At 29.9% G+C, this 6,000-nt stretch overlaps 1 protein-coding gene across 1 annotated transcript in view; it reads left to right on the top strand.

The window, feature by feature from the left end:
- The first annotated feature begins 1,051 nt into the window (after positions 1–1,051).
- Positions 1,052–6,000, top strand: part of LOC116774841 (octopamine receptor Oamb) — a 71,919-nt gene continuing 66,970 nt past the window's right edge. The window contains exon 1 of the mRNA XM_032667616.2: positions 1,052–1,322. The gene's annotated coding sequence lies outside the window, so the exon portion shown is untranslated. The remainder of the gene's footprint in view (positions 1,323–6,000) is intronic.

Genomic DNA, 6,000 nt, shown 5'->3' with positions numbered 1-6,000 from the left:
TTAAATCAATGCTAAAAGTATATTTTTGCGTAAAAGAATATTCATTTCAGAGGTAGGATAGACACGTGCTTCTAAAAATACGCTTTATTTTAATGTTTTTCTTTATCTTTTTGACAAATTATTTCTCAAACTATTTCTATAAAATTAAGTTAATATTATTATTTCCATAATAAATTAATAATATTTATTCATAAACACTAGTTTTTTCTAAAATCTTTTGATCGTTCAATGTCTTTATCGTACTAAATTTTAATAAATATGTATCAAATTATACATAATTTAGGTGAATTGGTTTTATATAACGATAAACCCAAAACCGGAACTGCAATGAATTAAATATAATGATAATATTTATTTTTCTACGACTAAAGATAACAAGAAAAAATATAACAGTATCGATGACACAAATAAAATATTATAGTGAGTATTGTTTACAGAGCTGTCAAAGGTCTTTATAGAGTAGTCAAAATAAATTAAAATGGTAAATTAATGTTTAAAATACATGCGAAAACAAAAAAAAGAAAAGCAATGTTATATAAAATTTTCTTTAAATTTTATATCTCTTAGTGAATAGTGTACCACAAATGACATTTGATTATCTTGACTTGAGTATAACAACCAGAGCTTGACAGTAAGCTGGCTGGAAGTATCTATGAAGGCTGATTTTTATTTCTATTTCAATCCTTTATTTTTTCTTCTCAAAATTCCAAGTATCTTCAAAATCAGCCCGTTAATTCAAAATTATCGGGTTTAATCAAGAAATAATGTCTCAACTCAGGTTTGAATTTACACAAATTATCAACTTTAACTTCAAAACTTCCGTAAGAAACAATTAAAACGGATTAATTAAAATTGAAGAGATTTGATGTTTTTATATGATAAGGTAATTATATAAATATTCATTAAGGCACACGTTTTAAAATGTATCAAGTGAAATGTACCTTTTTGTGTTTGTAAATGTAAATGCTTAGGAGCCACAAATCTAAAATGCTAAATGGCAAGATATGTACGCATGTCTGAACCGTCCGCCGGCTCAGTGTTTGTGAGTCTCTCGGACTATTCGCGCGCGCTTGTTATATTTGTCGCGGAAACTTATAACTACTATATATTCCGTTGTCGTGGAGTGGTTAAAGTGCCAGAAAACTGTTGTTATGTATTTTTTCAGTTAAAAACATATAATTTTTTCGAAGTTTAGTAATTAGTTCTAAAAGTTTTTAAGTTTTACTTTGTTTTTTTTTTTTAAACTCAATCGGTTTTGTGAAATAATTTGAAATAACAAAAAAACATTTTCAAGAAATAATAGCTTCGCAAGCTGGAACAGGGTAATTTATTATTATAATTTTATATAAAAACTTTATTTTTAACTCTTAAAAAAATATTTAAGATTTGCATGGAGTCACAAAATGTATAAAAATTTACTTTTAGTAATAAAAACTAGTCTACAATGTAGAATAGTTTTCGTCTGAAAGAACTTTTATGAAAAAAAAAAGAGCTTCGATTATTCTTTCCCTGACAATACTAGTAGATATAACTTGGTTCAAGAGAGAGATTGAACTTCAAATTATTTAAAGCTAGGATGACATCGTTTTTTTAAGTATGATAATAGATTAAATTATTTCATTGACAAGAAATAAATAAATTAAAGCTCTCAAATTTGGAAATGGGAGAAAAAGAACTTCTTGCTAGCTAGGCTTTTAGGTGGAAGCATGTTTAGGTCAAATAAATCTGAATATGTTAATGGTTGTTTAGTTTGATTTATTTTCTTATTAGGAACAAAATAGGTTTCACATTGTTGGAAAATAAATGTGCTCGAGCTCAAAGCATTCTTCACCACGGACAAACCAAATCCATTAGACCAAAACCGATAGTAACCTTTATAGGCTTTAATACATGTATCCGTTACCTCTACCCTGTCATTGGCATTAAATCGGTACAAACAGCTCAAAAACTATTTTTTAACTTGAGATCAATGTCGTGATAAATGTATAAAACAAAAATTGACAAAGATGAATCACTTTTAAAATTTTAAAACGTATTAATTACACTTACAAGTCAATATAATTTAATTATAGGACTACCCTACCAAAAATAATAAAATGCGCTTCATACATATACGATGCTTTTATATTAAGATTAATTATATTGAATTTTTACTCATAATATAAATGCATTTATTATAATAATTACTATATACATACATCATGTACTATCATATCATTGGAGAAAAAAAAATCCAGAGATATTTTAAATCATTTAGGCTTAGTATTTCTTTCCTCGTAAAAGTAAATTTTGATTCATACAAAATAGAAAATTATCGTGCACAATGAAAAGAAAATAAATAAATATGTTAAAATTTTTTCGCATAAGCATCAGCGAAAGCCATAATAATTTTTTTTATTGATTTTAATGAACAAACTAATGTTCGCTTCCGATATGGTATGAAAAAAAAAACAATAAATAAATATTTTTACTATCTGTATGGAAAGTACATATTATGAAATTGTAATCAAAACATTATGTACGGAAAAATTCTTAAGAGACGAATTTGAAGACATTATTTTGCAATACATTTCAAAGAAATAAACACAAAGAAATAAAAACTGACTTTAGCATTTGTATATTTCTGAGCACAAGCTTTTAAGGCTCGCAAGATTCCAAGCATAAAAAGAATAATAAGAAAGAGCATCTATCCCCATATGCCTATTATGATTGCACAGTCCCATAGTTCTTTTCAGAAATATAACATTATTTAAAAAGTGGACGTTGCTATAAGCTAGTGCTGCAAATTTTCAATAACACAACGAGGTCGGGCCAGTATCTTGTCGTGTCTGAAAATGCAAGGACTAATTGGAATTTGTCCTAAAATTTCATTTTCATCATCATGTTACATCTGCTACCACATAAAGGTAATTTGGTGCATAAAGATTACACTCAGAAGAGAGATGCGATGTTGTATTAGTCGATAAAAATTGTTCAGTTAAAGAGATCTGTTTATTCCTTGACATGTGATTGAATCAACATTTCCTACTAAATACTTATGAAATATAATAAGAGATGGTTAAAATTTAAGTCTAAAGACTCACAACTGTCATTGTCAATTTGTAATTCAATTAAGGCTGTATTGTTAGCACCACGTAGGATCTTTTTAATTTTGTTTTTTTTTTCTGGACAAAGATCCCTTGATTGCTTATCTCATACTTATACTACATAAAAATCGATTGCTTTTATTGATCTAAATTTTACGTAAGTCTACACGAGAATATTATCAAATGAGTGCAAGAAACAATTTTTGTCTCTTGCTCTTAGTTTCTCCTATATTTTCCACAAAAAGCTCGTCGATTGGATTGTACATGTTAATAACTAACAGGCTCTCCTTCTCCTTTTGAATATTTAATAATGTAATATTGGAATATGAACCACATCCTCTTAAAGATTATATAAAACAATTTGACTATGAATATCGATCGATTGTTTGCGACACTTATTCCACGTAGTAATTGCTCGGTGCCCTTTGGGAAGTCGTTAGTTTATTTCAGTAGTGATTATGTCAATTTCTAGAACGGACAATATTTATTTTAGCTGTAGTACATGACGTCATTCAAATTTTACATATATGAAAGGCCAAGGGCTACACATCCCACGGGATTTGGAATCAATAATCAGTACTTATCAATACGTAAACTCTTATTGTTTAATAAAACTACAATAATTCATAAATTATAATGGCCCATCAAATATTTCTAAATAATTAAATATATTATTAAAGTTAATTGTGTTAAAAAGATTGGGGATTAACAATACATTTGTTTTTCCAATAACATAAGAATCCACTCAAGGAATTCGAATCAAACTTGTTACGGAGCGAAAAAAATACCCTATGCGGTGTTAAGACAACAAAAAACTTATACCTCTGGATTAGTCTTGAATTTTTCAAATTAAAAACAAAAGTTTTTGGACTTAATTTAGTTGTGTACCATTAATGCTAAAGTATGAGTAAACATCTAAAGATCTTTATCTTTATATAACATCAAGACGACTTACTTACTATAACGCTTCAATATTACGTATATGACGAAAAAATTTCTTCTCCCCTGTATTTGGCACGCGCTTTATTCCTTGAATTCTTGGCCAGGTTTTTATGCCTAGTTTTTGCAAAGTTAAGCCAAGATTTTGCTTTAACATTCACCTTTACAATATTCCTCTTACTAAGTAAGTCGTATTTCACTAGATTACGTACCTCCAATAAGTTATAATACGAAAAAAAATTCTGTATTTTGAAATAATGCCAAGAAAATGTTAAAGAACTTGCCGAGTTGTGTATTTTGGTGATTTACTTATTTGTGTGAATGGCAAAACTTTATTGCGAAGACTAGCTTTATATCACTTTTATGGTTTGTCTTTGCTTTTCTTGAAATATATATTTTGATACTTTTAAATAACGATAAACGGACCCTTGAAGTTGAAGATGTCTACGTAATTTTAAATGTGTTGTCTAGGCGTTTTTGTGTTTTCCTCGTAAAGACTTGAATGATAAAAAGTAAAACAGTTTGCTCTCAAACATTGCTTCTAGTTTTTCACTGAACGGATAGACAACTCTACGAGAGAGATCCCAGAGAGATTGCTAAAACCATTATCCAGAAATTAGAGTAATATTTTTATAGGTGGCAGAGCCTAGCTCTCCGGGGAAGTTCCACCCTCTCACAGAAAATCGGCGTCAAGTAGTTATTAAACACTGCGTTTCGTCCGATGAGTGAGAGAGCCGAGTGCCCTTTCCCTATTCCCACCCTGTCCTGTCATTTCCTTATTCCCACCCTGACCTGTCATTTCCTTATTCCCACCCCTCCCTTTTAGTCAACATCTAAGGTTAGCAACGCATCCGTAACATCTATGTTGCGGATGTCCATGGGTTACAGTGACTACAGCACATAAAATAAGCCGTCTGCTCGTTTGCCAACTTTTACATAAAAAAATGAAAATTTAATAATAGAGCCCTTGTTGCACCACTGACTGACGAAAACCGCAGAGCATTACATATAGTATGAGGCAAATGATAGCAGCTTTCATTTCCTTTTGAGTTGACGGTACGGACACCAACTCCATCAATCCAGTACACGTCTTAACGGAGTCAAGGAACTTATTTGTAGATACCCGAATATGACAGGTGTAATATTTATTGATATGGCGAAAGCCTTTGACAAAGTCTTGCTTAACAGCATGATTTACAAGTTGGTGTAACTTAAAGTGTACAAGTCATAAGTGAATACTTGTGTAATCGTATCGGATGAAAAGCGGCTATGACATGTCACTCACGCTACGGACATGAATGCCTCCTGCACACACGCACACACATAGATCGCTCCTATTCAAGTTAAAGAAAACAATAAAAATATAAACATCTAATAAAATAAAAAGACATGAAATGGTAATGAACATAATTTAAAAATATCCACCATAAACTATCAGTCCAATCGAGAATTTATTATCCTGACTGTCAGTAGAGCGAACCGAAACAACCGACACGCTAGTCCAAACTTTTCCTATCACCTGAATGTTCGCAGGCGACACTTGAATCAGTACTTGTTAGGATTTATAGAAATACAAATTAAAAGAAGCATAAAAAATATTTTGTCTATTATATTTTTTATTAGTTGGGTATTTAAAAGTGTAAAATTATCTGCTTAAATAAAATTCATAAATTTATGTTTTGTATGAAAGCTAATTCACCGTTTTCTAAAGTTTAATCTGTTTTCAATATTAATAAATAACTAAATACTTAGTTCAAGTATACAAAACTCTATCTGTACAACGATGATTTAATGTTTGAAAATGTGTGATAACTAAAAAAAGGGTAATAACAAAACGGATGTAAGAGTTATGAGCGGCAGATTCAGATGAGATTTGTGACTTGTTTAGATTGTTTGAAACCATTTATACATGAATCTACACGCAATTATATAGCTGCAAAAACGTAAAAGAGCAAAAAAAATAATCGCAAAACTA

Source organism: Danaus plexippus, chromosome 23 (assembly GCF_018135715.1).
Source record: "Danaus plexippus chromosome 23, MEX_DaPlex, whole genome shotgun sequence".
Lineage (NCBI taxonomy): Eukaryota > Metazoa > Arthropoda > Insecta > Lepidoptera > Nymphalidae > Danaus > Danaus plexippus.
The sequence above is the reverse complement of the archived record's forward strand: the minus strand, read 5'-3'. Positions and strand labels throughout refer to the sequence as shown.